The sequence below is a fragment of the Magallana gigas genome, chromosome 3 (assembly GCF_963853765.1).
Source record: "Magallana gigas chromosome 3, xbMagGiga1.1, whole genome shotgun sequence".
NCBI lineage: Eukaryota > Metazoa > Mollusca > Bivalvia > Ostreida > Ostreidae > Magallana > Magallana gigas.
Window position 1 is genome coordinate 2297369 of NC_088855.1, and position 15713 is coordinate 2313081.

General features: G+C 32.6%; 1 long non-coding RNA gene across 3 annotated transcripts; it reads left to right on the forward strand.

The window, feature by feature from the left end:
* Positions 1-10126: 10126 nt before the first annotated feature.
* On the forward strand, positions 10127-14311 carry LOC117692693 (uncharacterized). Of its 3 annotated transcripts, none has more exons than XR_010711678.1 (4): positions 10130-11054; positions 11422-12386; positions 12628-12767; positions 13607-14307. It is a non-coding gene; the product is annotated as an uncharacterized lncRNA (long non-coding RNA). The 3 variants fall into 3 exon arrangements; XR_010711679.1 differs by having other exon boundaries at positions 10136-11054; positions 11422-11630; positions 12219-12767; positions 13607-14301; XR_010711677.1 differs by having other exon boundaries at positions 10127-11054; positions 11422-12767; positions 13607-14311.
* Positions 14312-15713: the final 1402 nt, after the last annotated feature.

The following is a 15713-nucleotide window of genomic DNA, read 5'->3' on the forward strand; positions in this document are numbered from 1 at the left end:
TTTTTGTATCTTTCTTATGGACTTCCCCGTGCAACATTGTTTTGGATAGCTTCAACAAGAGACACCTAATATTTTAAACAAAAATCTGAGAAAATGTAATAAACTGAAACCCAATATTTTTCAGTTAAATACGGGTGTTACGCCCTGCACGCGTGAGACAGGATTTTTTACATTCGTGAAAATATCAACAAGAGGCCAATAGGTCTTAGCGGTCACCTTAGAAGCATGTAACCAATGCACAAAGTTGTAAAGGAGTCTCAAATATGCATTTAATTATGTTTCATTCTGGAGTAGAAAAAATTATAAATTTGTAATGACGACCACCTCCCTGCCTGAAATCTTTCAAAAAGAACTATGAAACCGTAGAATTTGGGCAAAAAACTAGATCCGGTAGGTCTTGTCTTCAAAATCATCAATTCAGTTTTCCTTTCAGGTGTGTGGGAGTGATAAAGATAATTTTTAAACATTATATGCATAAACACCTATACATCCATTTTGGCTCTGTCCTAGATACAAAACCCATACTCCAGGGGACATGAAATTTAAAATCTTAGGAGAGGACTTCCAGGTAAACATAATCATAATTATGAAGTCGGTTTTTCATACAGATGTGTGTGAATAGAGAAGAAGATTTTTAAACATTATGTGCATTAACATTATTTTGCCATATTGCCCCCCTATGTCCTGAACCTCTGACCCAGGGGCCATAAACTTCACAATTTAGGTAGAGGAGTTAGTGGACATCATAACCATGTATTCGGTTTTTTGCCCACATGTGTGGGAGTAAAGAAGATGATTTTTTAAGATTTAATACATTCTTACTATTTGGCCATATTAGCTCAACCCTAGAGCCTGAACCCCTGATACAGGGATCATTAATTTAACAATTTTGGTAGATGGCTTCATGAACATTATAACAAGGCATTTAGTTTTTAACAAATATATGGGAGTAGGGAAGAAGATTTTCTAAGATTTAATACATTTTAAATATATGGCCATGTTGGCCCCATCCTAGAGCCTAGGGGCCATGAATTTCACAATTTTGGTAGACAGCTTCATGGAAATCATAATCATACGTTTAGTGTTTTAACAAATATATATGAGAGTAAAGAATAAGATTTTCTTAGATTTAATGCATTTTAACTATATTGCCATTTTGGCCCCACCCTAGAACCTGAACCACTGATGCAGGAGCCATGAATTTCACAGTTTTGGTAAAGGCTTCGTGCACATTATAATCATGCAACCAGTTTTTCCTCACATGTGTGGGAGTAGAGAAGATTTTTAAAAATTTGGCTTTTTTACATACCGGTATTTGGCCCCACCTGTGGTGCCCCGGGGGTGGTAGAGTCATGAATTTCCCAATATAGATTCCTCTTACCATTGAGATTCCTCACACTAAAAATGGTAACATTAGCCTTGTAGTTTTTAAGAAGTTGAAAATGTAACTAGTAAAATAACGTCCTTATTTACTACATTGAAAATCCTCTATTTATGAGTGTAACTGATCGCATCAATGTGGGGACCTTTTTGTCAAAAATTGGGGTGAAATGTAGAATTTCATGTCTATGTGTGTGTGTATATATATATATATATATATATATATATATATATATATATATATATATATATATATATATATATATATATATATATATATATATATATATATATATATATATATATATATATCTATATATACTTATAAAAAAATCACAACACCGAAATAAACTCAACTTGTTGCATTTTAAATCATCAGGAGTTTTTAATCATTTAATATTTATTCGTTTGATGAGATATCGACGCTTCTGATTGGTTGAAAAATTTCTTTGATACCTGCATCAATAAAATTTTTGCCGGATCTACTTTTCTCAACTGATCTAACACTATTTATAGAACGGGAATTTCCAAGATAAACACTGTCAACGAAATGTAAAGTTGTGTGTGTTTTATTGTCAGCAAACAAAATGCAACCTTGTGAATATAAAAACTTGAAAGTTTAACCTTCAAAAATAAACAGAACACATTGTTTGATTCACGAAATAGAAAATTAAGCGTATTCTCACGATTTCGTCTGCTTGAGATCAATCAACATTTACAGCGAGGCTGGCTGTTCCTTTTCCAGGAATATTATAACGAACATATAGGCCTACAAACTTTCACGGTAACACTGCTGTTCAAATTTGGTAACGATAATTTTTAAATTTACACACGTAAATGATCGGTCATCAGAATAAGCGTCGTAAAGAAAAGCTGTGTTTTTGTTAAAAAGAACGTTTTAAATAGAAGTCTTCTATTGCTTTGTAATTATTTAAGTTTTGTTTTTAATTCTTTCCTTATGATGTAGATTTTGTTTTTTATACTGTTGTATGTGTTTTAAAGGTGTTAAACAGTCAAAATCATTAGTGGTCAGATTCAAAGTAATGAACACGAGTGAATTTAAATATGCAGAAAGTCACTATCTGGATGTTGGTTCCTGAGAATGATTCAGAAATGATGTAATCATACTCATACTTTTAAAAAAATTAAAACTTCCTATTTCAAGTTATATATTTAAACAAAGAGCCCGGACAAAAATGGTCATTGGATAGAACCAAATAGATCAAAGGAAAGAGTTATTTCTATTACCTCCTAATTAAACATTGACATGATCAATATAATATAAAATATAATATAATATAAAATATACGTTATAAAAAAAACTAGACGATAAACAAAATTGTACATTATGTTCATGCATGGGGTTTTTTTTAATACAAGATTCTTTAAGTCGCACGCAGTATGCTTAAAAAAGGGAAAACTGTTATCATGCCAGTACCTACGGTGTCGCAAGAGTTCGGAATATTTTTCCAAACATGAGTAGTTAGTGATAAAGTATTACTAAAAATGGTTGACATCATAATAACAGCTCATATTTTTACTACCATATGTAAAATTATTGACTTGCTATTTTCTGCTTTAATACCGATAAATCCTGATCGAAAAAACTTTATGATATTATAAACGTTGAACCTACCTCATATTTTTTATCGGAACTTATTTTTTGATTCGATTAGCATTAATTAATCAATAACTTTGTAATCGTCAAGACCAATCTCGATATATATTAATTTTCATGTGATCATTACTGAAGAACTTTAGAATATCAGACGGTTTCACGATCCCGTCCGAACCTTGGCTTCATCTTCATATTTATTTTAGTCGATGGAGCGGATTCATAAAATTATTTACGACTTTGATGAATTGTGTAAGATCTACAAATGATTTTGGAATATGTACATGTAGGATGCATAAAGACTTATTATACCGCTTGAATACAGCGCACTGACGGTGTATTTATATGCATGCATAAACTTTGGATTATGGGTAATGGATGGTTAAGAGTTATCTTAAATCGATGGTAAAATATACATTCAAAACACGGAATCAATCTTTGAATACTGAATGTTTTCTCTACGATAATAGACCTACATATTTGCTGTGGAAAAGTCACACACAGATGCAAAGTGTCTGGATGTTATTTTTCAGGTGTGGGCACGCCCGAAATGTGAATAAGCAAAGGCGGTGGGGGAATGGGTTAACAATTGTAGAAAAACAATCACAGTAGTTCGAAAAAATGTGTCTAAAAGCGACCGGAAAATAAAAATATCCCACATACATTAAAAAAAATACCTTTTTAAATTATGTGAAAGAACTGGGTACGGTAAGCAGCAAAATCGGCCCTGTTTTCAAAGTTAATGAAATTTTGAGTGAAATATTTGGAGAATTAACCGGTTTCAAAACAGTTTGATTTTTGAAAATATCTTTTACGGTTTCCATATAATAGTTATCTAAACATAGCATTGTTTATAGCTATTCAGTTAACCAAAAACGTCATGACGTCATGAAATGTATTGACAACGTTCTTCAAATAATACTTATAGAAAGGATGTTCTGGTATATAAATGTAAATAAAGACAAATTTAATCCATTATTTCTTTGCCTTTTGCAGTAAGGAATTAATCATGTTTCATGTTATATAAATTTATACATCATCATCTTAATAGTTTGCATTCTCTCACCAGAGATCGTGTTACGCAACTTTCGCTTGCACCTCTGACAACGCCCAATGTACAAGATTAATGTACAAATTGAGACGATGGGCAAAATGTATTTAAAATCAATGTAGTTTTTTTTTTATCTAAGATCAATTAAAATGTCTAATGCATGTGAACATCTTTCTTTCAAAGTTACTGTACGAGCTTTTTAGCCGAGGTAAAAATTAAAAACTGCATGATTACATTATCTAGTTTAAAGGATTTTTGAAAAATTAAAAGGGCAGGTTTTGCCCGCTCCAGATTGATCGCTGGTTTTATAGAAATCAGCAGCAGTGTCAACTCCTATAATCTTATAAACTTGCCCACAATGCTTGTCCTCTCTTTAAGATGATTAGACAAGAGAATGAAAACAGCAATAACACGTGCCTGTCATCCTTGTTTTGAGCATGTGACATACTATTTCTCCAGTGTTGACAGAAGTGTAAGCTGTACAAGTAATAGCCTTCCAAAAAGCTTGCTCGACTAAACAAAATAATTCAAGGGCTACCGTATCTTATGACATTAATTTTAATTTTCGGTGTTGTTCATAAATTCATAAACGGAAGTAGAAAATTCAGTCTTTTTCTTCGATATATAGCTTATGGTGTTCCGATAGGGCTACTTCGACCTTTGCAATTTCGGGCGAAGATGCGAGGTTGCGAAGGCGAAGGTACGAAGATGCGACGGCGAAGCGCGTAGATGCGAAGGCGAAAGTGCGAAGTTGCGAGGGCAAAGGAGCGATACTACTATCACTCTTTCACCCTCGCAACTTCGCATTCTCGCTTTCGCATTTCTGCCTTCGCCTTTTTATGTTTTTGGAGCTCTCTATCGTTTAAAAATATTTTTAGCTGTATAAAATAACATCTTTGGCAGAAGATTAACTTTTGAGAATTTATTTTCAACACCCCGGGCAGATCAATATTTTCATTATTTCTCTAGTGGGGAGGGGGGGGAGGGTCCGAGGGATAATTGTACTATTGTACTAGTCGGGGGGGGGGGGGGGGTCCGAGGCATATTTTTGGTAATTTTACTATGTGAAATCAATAATACTAAATTTTCCAGGGGTGGAGGGGGGGGGGGGAGTTGTCCGACCCTCTCTCCATTACTGTGTGGAATTAATTTTCCGTGGGGGAAAGGGGGGTCCGGGCCCCTCTCCAGCTCATCCGTGCATGAAAAAGGAATGTCGCATAATTTAATTAAAATGGTAATGTGTTTGAACCACGATGTTGGTTTAAGGTAAACAGACAGCTGATAAGTGACGGGAGTCTGGAAGTGTATGTGTACACATTATTGCGGACATTACATTTTATGAGGAGTATATAATGATTAAGCATAGTGAGCACCGGTAAACATATATGTCACATAACACAGTAAACTATCAATAAACTTTCATAGTAAGCACGATGGCCTATAACGCATGGGTATTAATAACATCTGAGATTAATCGGCAAACCTCGGGCGAGTACGGTGCCTGCAACAAATTCGATTCCATTGGAATCGACCGATACCTCATACTGAATGCAATAAAAAAAAGACGAAGGCGAAGTTGCGAAGGCGAGAGTGCGAAGTTGCATGGGCGAAAGAGCGATAGTAGTATCGCTCCTTCGCCTTCGCACTCTCGCCTTCGCATCTTCGCACTCTCGCTCCTTCGCCTTCGCACCTTCGCAATTTCGCCTTCGCAACTTCACACTCTCGCATCTTCGCCCTCAAGGCGAAAGTCGAAGTGGCCCCTTCGGAACACCATAATAGCTGGAGCATGTACATGTATATTATTTGAAATTAATTTATTTCATTATTTCAAATTATTTTGAAGTGTACATGTATCAAATAATTGCATGTAAGCTTGAAAGATAAAGCAGTTAAATTGTATTTGTTATATTAAGATGGAAAATCAAAGGCCTTTTTGTCATTTCCAACGATAGGAAAGTAATAGAAACAGTTTTTGTTATTCAAATATTTATAAAGCTGCATGTGTACACACGGTGTGCTCAGGGGTACTCTCATGATCCCGTCCACTAATCGGCACGCAAACATTATGAATTCATGTGAAGTTATCGCGCGAAGACCTGCTTTTAAAGTACCGAACACTCAAAGGATTAGATCTCCAATGTGTTGAATAAATCCATTGGGAGGGGGTCAAATGATTTTTTTTTTTACATTTGTTTTGTAACAACTATATATATTATACTTTAGATTGAATGTTTTAGAAGAAATTTATCGAAGAAACACTATGCACACTTGACTACTAATTGATTAACGTACATTTAGTAAGACAGGCGAGTTATATCTTTTCAAGATGAATGAAATCGATCAATTGATCAAAAATCGGGACATACCCCTGTTCGGCGATTTAATTCCTCCAGTAAATATTCCAGCGACATATATATTTGACAATGTTTTAATCTGAACTGATTATTTTTTGTTATTAATGATAACCCAACACCAATTATTACCAACATTCTACCTTAATAGATAGTTTAGATCGATCAAGAAATAATTAACGCAAGAAATCCGTGAACGATGTAAAAAAAGAATTTGATGTATTTTCTAGAATTAAAGTTGTCATTTAAAAAGCTAAACACAGCTAGATCTATCATTAGTTTTCAATTCCTACATTCTTATGCAAAATGTTGTACTTTTTTTTTAAATACTGTAGAATATGTACGCGACTAACCCCTAAACACATGTCCCGTTACAGAGACTAATGACATCCATGTACTAGTAAATATACTGGGCGCTTAAAATGCATATAGGAATACGATCACTATTATATTTTTCTTGTGAAAATATTTTTTTTAAGTTTGATTTAATTACTTCAACAGGATCGGCAAACATTCAGTGTCTGATTTACTAGTATATATTTCGAATAACTTTGTACCAAATATATAAATCTACACAAATATAATGTTTTGAATCTGACTTCTGTTTTGATAATAAAACTGTTTTGAAATTTTAAATGTATCTGTATAAACTTTTCTCTCTCTCTCTCTCTCTCTCTCTCTCTCTCTCTCTCAGCTACTTTATGACGTCATTTGTTTACACTTGTTACGTCATTTAGGTAGAATACAACGACACACAGATAACTTTATATTCATTAAATAGCATATTATAAGAAATGTTGAGGTTTTTTAAATAAATATTTCTTCTTATATCCATCCTGAAATCAATATTTTATATTTGTTTTTACTTCTTAACAATGTTGACCATTTTATCTGCAATACACGGTATGTAATTGTGAGTAATTCAAATACAATGTGTCTAAGGACTTATAAACTAATAAAAATACTCCAATTTTTCCATGGAACGGTTTTATTTTTCTTAAATTAAAGTCAATTGTCAACATCAGTCTATTTTTACAGTTAAGTATTTATTTAGGCATTGTCATATTAAAGAAACTCATCTTACGTCCTAGCTAACCAATGAAAACATTCATTTTTTGTGTATCTTGAAAATAGAGAAAAATAAAAAACGAAAGTAGCCGCAGTCTTGTACATATTTTTTTCCGTTTCTATGTTAATAAGCATTCTAAAATTGTGCTATTCTGAAATATTGGTGTATGTACTCGAATGCGGCCTTATATAAATATCAGATCAAACATTACAAAAACCCATATATTTTACAAAATCCGTAAACAAGGTCCGGTTTCGGAGTTTACAATTACCGATCGCACGTGAATTTCAGCAAACGAAAGTTACTTTCATGCATGGGGTGTCCTACATGAATTATTCCGGCGAACATTTTAAAGATATCATGTGTTTGATTTTTCACATTTCGACAGGGCCGATATGTTATACTTAGCGTACCCAGTTCTTTATAAATATTGGATAGGGAGAATTTCATCCGATCCAGGGAAGGGGCGCTCTTTTCCATAAATTCTGCATAAAGTCGATCGGAAAAAATCTTTTGAACAGAAAGGGTGGAGTAAAGGGCATGTTCCAAGCAGTGGTAGAATTAATCACTTTTTTCTTATTGTGTTTATCTGTGAGTATACAGGTTAAAGTCTAGTTACCGTGCTGAAAACTTCAAAAGAATAGTTCAGTGCTACTGAAATTGCATCAATAAGTTGTACAACGGATCATGATTAAACAAAATTGTATGTTTTCAAAATTCATTACTTAAATATGACATATTGAATAATGTCACGAAAATCGCATAATTTATGTTATTTAAGAACAAAAGCTACTTATTTATTTTAGATATTGATTGTTTATATGGAAAATACAGTGTTTATGTAAATGAAATATGTTCACATAGAATACGCCACTAACTAGTTTCTCGTTGATATCCTCAAATAAACTGAAACTAAACAACCGCCATTTTTCTTTGGAATAATCACTTTTCACTGGCAAACAACTGCGCTGACAGTAGAAATAACAACAAACCTTTGTTTCTGAAATAAATGAATAGCATAGATGCAAGCATACAACTATATGCAGCAATGTGAAAAGATCTGATAACAAAGTGCTGTATTTTACGTTTATTAAACGACCAATTCACAGTAATGATTGTCGACGTTGCGTATGTGAAACACGACGTCATTATTTTCCTATTGAAAAGGCATCACTGTAAATGGGCAAAAAAACTCTACTTAGAATAAGCGTATAGCCATAAAATTTTAGATTTGAGAACTTTAAGATGTGTTTAATTCAATTATGTAAAAATCTAAAAATGTGCAAAAAATGTCATAAGCACCCTTTCTTCATGAGCACAATCATATATATATGTATATATATATATATATATATATATATATATATATATATATATATATATATATATATATATATATATATATATATATATATATATATATATATATATATATATTGATTTTGTATCTTTTGGCAACAGATTTGGTCAGTTTCGGACAGAAACAAGCCAATTCAATCAGTGTTTACATTCTTATCCTCAAATGTACACAATGGCCGCACATACCCATTAAATTTTGTTCTGTTTTACTCATGAAACTGCTGCTAGCTTTCGTAATATGCGGGTGTATGATATCTAATGTATGGGATATGCTGTTAAAAATAAGCTTTAAAAAAACACACCAGCATTGAGGAAGTGTGGTGATTAAAATCAAAATTTTGGATGGTTTTCGCACCATACTTAAGTGAAGACTAGTGTTCGGTTTGTTGTATACGTCATATACCATGAACTACATTTTTAACCTACCATCCCATTTGGCTTTTTTATACTGTTGTTTCGTTTTTCTAAAGTGAAAGATGTATTCCACGAATAAATAGCATTCAATTTTCATTAAACTCCAGGAAGGTTTTTCTATGTATTTCCCTTCCGGATTTTCCCCCCGAGTCGACACTTTTGTGTTTTTAGTTGCTGTGCATATAGTATGTATGGTACAGAAGTGAACTTAATGTAAATTTCCGGACGCTTAGAGGGTTTACTGCAAAACGAAAAATATGAACAAGTAATATAATGTAAATCAATTCATCAACATAGCTTATCATTGTTTCGTCCATCATGTTTCTAAATTATTAGTGGGTTTTTTAATTTGTATTTGATCAAAATAGAAGTAGTCAACTTTTACTCATTAATTTTTTTGCTTCTTGTGAAAGAAGCTTATATAAAAACACTATGTTTATTTGTTCAATTAAGCTTTCATCAGTTTTCATCTTTTTCTGTAAGCAATAGTTTTATTTTGAATGAAAATCGCATAAAACAAAGTTTCAAAGGGAAAAATTGTGAATTACATTGCACAGTTATAATTTTGCCTTTGGAAAATATTTTTGAAAAGAGGTCATTACAAATTTGTAACTGATATATCTCAATCATCCCAAAGAAATATATTCATACAGAAACGCTATTCTGTGTTTCAGCTTTTTTGTCAGATTTTTGGCAGTAACATAATTCAAAAATATATATTTATGCGTAGTTACACGTTTCACAAAATAATAAAAGCCTGAAAGCAAACCAAAAAAAAAAAAACACCAAAAAGTCATTCTAGTGCTTTTTATGTGGGACTGAAAAAATTACGTAACGAATTTTGTTCGTTATAACACATGTATTCTAAATCACTTTGCTCAAGAGTGTAATATATCTCAACGCATTGGTTTAAACGCTCAGCTAAAAAAGAAATCCATATTTATTGTAATACCTTTAAATAACGCTTATAGAAACAAACACTTGCTTTTAACAACTTTAATTAGTGTTTACAGAAACATACATTTGTTTGTAGATTTCGAAAAAATGACTACATCTATCACATTTGCACAAGACATAGTTCGTTGTAATCTATGTGAAAATCCTGGTGACCACCTCTGTCGACTTTGTCAGTTAACACTATGTCTGGAATGTACACCAAAACATTTATCCGATAAAGGGACCACACATGAAATTGTAGGCTTGACTTCGCAGACATCAACCGACATTGTGACACGCGTTGAATGTGTGAAACATGGCAAATCAGTTTGTGAGATTTACTGCAATGATTGCCTCATTCCCATTTGTGCCAAATGTGTCATTGATAAACATAAACAACATACTCTCATATCATTAGACGAATTTCTAGAAAGGAAAAAAGGAGACATTTTGAACGACATCCAAGAAATGGAAAGCACGGTTTTGCCGGAATTTCAAAAAGAGAAAGTGGAGGAATACAAAGAGGACTTTGACAAAACGATGAGAAACATTTGCGTTCAGGAGGATTTAATTTGCCAAGCTGTAAAGAACACTGGCAATGACTTAAGAGCCAAAGCATCAAAACACAAGGCAGGCAATTTAGAAAAGGCAAATCAAAATGCTAATATGGAGAAAGAGATGTCCATGCTCATTCAAAATGCCCGAGCATTACTCAAGAGAAACGATCCAAAACAAATCTTAACTTTTGAATGATTAAAATGCAAGGTTTACCCATGTCCTGTGGTTTTAAAAAAGAAAGCATTGTCTTTACGGCATGCAGCAATCGACGAAAAAGTTTTATCATCCTTGTTTGGCACACTTCTCGACACAGAAGAGAAGGTGAGTTAAAATGAATAATTCCTACGGCTTAAATCTATAGTTTAGTAAATACAAACACACACACACACACACACACACACACACACACACAGATATATATATATATATATATATATATATATATATATATATATATATATATATATATATATATATATATATATATATATAATTATTATTCATTTCAACAGTTAATTTTAGTTTATTCAGATGTTAGTTTAGGGGAAAAATATATACATATATATTTTTTTCACCTAAGCTTACGTTTGAATAAACAAAAATTAACTGTCGTTACATAGCATAATTCTACAATCTGCTGATGCATTTACGATAAGGTGTTCACCAATGTTATATCCTTTTTGTATAGATTGTATTACGTAGAGGAGAGAACCTTTACCTACAAACCTGGTTTCATGGGTTATCACAAGAGAAGAAGCAAATCAACTTCTGAAGAAAAAAAGAGATTTCCTCGTATTTGAAAAAATAAAAGACACAAAGAAAGACTGTTTTGTTCTTTCAACGTTTCAAAATGACTGTCCAAATCACATAAAGGTTTTCGATTTGCCTAAAATAGAAGTAAGTAACATTGAGCTTCTCTCTAAATGATCAACTTATTTTTTATATTTCTTCAGTTCGGGTTTATTAATCATGTTCAAAATACTAATTATATAAGGTTATCGGATTCTCAGCCTAATTTTTTTTATCTTAAAAATTATATTTATCCTTCAAGTTTTATAATCAAAACAAATTAAAAGGAAAATGTTTATGGTATCCATGCATTTTACGAAGTTTTTGCAATTTGGCCACGATGAATATAATGAAATAGATTACGTATTCAAATTGAAATAAAAAATCAAAAAAAAAAAGGTTGTACCAGTGCAACGGTGACTCGAACCCATGTACCTCTTCATAATAGGTCTCCGTGTATCCACTAAGCCAATCAGTTCGTTAAATGTCTTAGCAAATTATTATCACTTCAAGACTAACTAAATCTGTATATAAAAAAAGCAGATTTATGTTACAGATAAAAAAATTCCAGATAATTTAGAGTTATCTGACATCGGAGGTCGTTAAGCCAGGGGCAGTTTATGATATGATATGAATATGTTCTTTATCATTATTATTACTATAATTACACCAATTTGAGCTGAAAATATTTTTCAGATCAGTGAGGACCATGAACCCACTTTGGTTGAGTTAATTGAGCATCTACAGTGCACAGAAGAACATAACTTTTCTAATGGCACTCGCATGAAATTAAGATTCCCCATAGATAGAAGTCATTATCAACTTGACTACAATACAATTGCACTGGGCGAAAAGATTGGGACTGTTAGTGCTTAAACATTTATTCAAAGAGATGGTAGAAAAAGAAATATACAATATCATTTATTAAAACATTAATGAAAACATGGTTATCAAATTACGTGGCATCAATTCATTAATTTAATTTAAAAATCAAGTAGTTGTCACTTACTTTTGATGTATAATTAAGATACTAGAAAAATAACAATTAAATATCAATGTAAATTAATCAATTTGAATATTTAAAAAAAGGCAGTTGATATTGTAGAATAATAATGGCCTAGATTTACACAAAGGAAAATTTGGATGTCTGGAGTTTTGGAATCCTCATGTGGGAGATATTTTCGTCAGGAACTGTACCTTATCTAGGGATGAGTAGCGATGAGACTCAAGAAAAAGTTACAGAAGGTAGACAGTGTTACTCATTGTTAAAAGACATCAAATTCAAATCACAAAGGGTTTTTTTCCCTTTGTTTATATACCTATGATTTAGATCTTTGCATTGTCTGATCTAGGATATAAAGCGTTGTATTTATATTTTCCATTGCCTTTGTTTATGTTGACACTACTAATCGATGTAACTATAGTACAATAAATTTTACCGGTGAACTTTTTAATATTTAATCGTATAAATGCTGAAAATGCTGAAAATAATATTAATATGAGTAATAGAGAATCATTCTTTGAATATTATGAGGTGATCAAACGGTCCGGAGTAATCAAATCTACCTCAAAACTCTTCGGGCTTTATCAATTCTTTTGGGTTCTATTTCCCAAACCTTATTCAATCACCTCATGATACGTAAAGAATGATAACTTATTCAGAGGTCCGTGTTGCACTGCTTGGATTTGTATTTCGCTTTATGGATTTTTAGATGGTTGACAATTTGTTATTATTATACTTTCAAGTTAAATACTGTAATCTGATTGGTTTAGACAGCGTTAGCAACACACTTGGCAACGGGTAACACAACGAATTGTTACATGCGCGTAAATTATGCGCGAACGGTTTGTCGTAGAATTCACTTCATTTCTATATAAAAACAGTAAAACTCTCTTTAAAATTAAGACATTCAGTATAGTAAAAAAGGGCCTGTTTGGGAGGGTAACTGTTGAAATTGACACCACTCGAAAACCATTGTCAAACTCCGCTTCGCGTCGGTTGACAATGGTTTTCTCGGGGGTCAATTTCAACTGTAACCATCCCAAACAGACACTATTTGTATATTGTCATTTTTCATTTACAGGCTACAGAATGGAAGCACCGAAAAATACACCAAAGGCTTGTTACAATATAATGATGAATTGTTGGGAAGAACGGCCTGCATATCGGAGCCACTTTGAAGATCTCGTAATAAAACTGCGGCAATTACTTTAAAAGCCGTCAGTATCGTCCAACATTTCCTTATTTTGGTTGCTGAAATCAACTCACTTTAGAGATATAATTAACTGGCGACATGTATATCTTGCCTTTACATTGTCTATTAATTATGTGTGTGTGATTTATGTTCTTATACATTTTTTATATATATTTTGGATCGTGTTGAACGTTCTAAATCATAAAAAATTGAGTGCAATCTATGAGGAAGTAATATGTTCACGAGTATGAAATTCATGTCTGTGTTGTACAGGGTAACTAGGATGTTGAGCCAAAAATCTACGAAAATAATGGCCGGATAATATGTCATTGAATAAAGCGGCTAAAAACATGTAACGTCTATTTATTTTCAATTCAAAACTTCATTTTGATATGTTTATGGTAGTATTTTGTATTTTGATATTCATGCATGATCTATTCATGTAATTAAATGAAAGTATTCTAATGATTGTTAAATTTATTGTGTAAATCATTTTGTGTATCTGTCTTATGGACTTATATTCCCCGTGCAACATTGTTTTGGATAGCTTCAACAAGAGACAGACAATTCGAGTATTTTAAACAACTATCTGAAAAAATGTAATAAACTGAAACCTAATATTTTTCAGTTGAATACAAGGTTACGCCCTGCACGCGTGAGACAGGATTTTTTTTTATCTTTTCACTCATGCTTCACATTCGTGAAAATATCAACAAGAGACAAATAGGTCTTAACGATCACCTGAATATCATATAACCTATACACAAACTTGTAGAGGAGTCTCAAATATGCTTTTAATTATGTTTCACCCTTGAGAATAAAAATTATAAATTTGTAATGGCGACCATCTCCCTACCAGAAATCTTTCAAAAGAACTATGGAACCTATAATTTGGGAGAAAAACTGGTCTGGTAGATCTGGTCTAAAAATCATAAATTCAGTTTTCCTTTTAGGTGTGTGGGAGTGAAAAAGATAATTTTTAAACATTATATGCATAAACACCTATACATCCATTTTGGCCCAGCCCTAGAGTAAAAACCCATACTTCAGGGGATATGAAATTTCAAATTTTAGTAGAGGACTTCCAGGTAAACATAATTATAATTATTAAGTCAGTTTTTCAAAAAGTAGGTTGAGAATAGAGAAGATTTTTAACATTACATGTATAAGCATTAACATTATTTTACCATATTGCCCCCCCCCCCCCCCACCCCACCCCCCCCCCCCCCCCCAACGACCAGAAGGCCATGAATTTCACCATTTAAGTAGAGGAGTTAGTAGACATCAAAACCATGGATTCAGTTTTTTGCCCACATGTGTGGAAGTAAAGAAGATTTTTTTTAGATTTAATAAATTTTAACTATATGGCCATATTGGCCCAACCCTAGAGCATGAACACCTGATACAGGGATCATTAATTTAAAGATTTTGGTATAAGGCTTCATGGACATTATAACCAGGCATTTATTTTTTAACAAATATATGGGAGTAGAGAAGAAGATTTTATACATTTTAACAACATGCATATGGCCATATTGGACCCACCATAGAGCCTGAATCCCTGACACAGATGTCATCAATTTCACAATTTTGGTCGAGGGCTTCATAGAAATTATAATCATGCATTTAGTTTTTCAACAAATATATATTTCTAACATTTAATACATTCTAACTATATAGCCATTTTGGGACCATCCTGGAACCTGAACCACTGAAACAGGGGCCATGAATTTCACAATTTTGGTAGAGGGTATCATAGTCATGCAACCAGTTTTTCCTCACATGTGTAGGAGTAGAGAAGAAGATTTTTGAAAATTTTGGGTTTTTTTTGCATATTTGGCCCCACCTATTGTGCCCCGGGGTTGGTAGAGTCATGAATTTCTCAATTTAGATTCCTCTCACCATAGAGATACCTCACACTAAAAATGGTAACATTAGCCTTGTAGTTTTTAAGAAGATAAAAATGTAACTCGTAAAATGACTTCCTTATTTACTA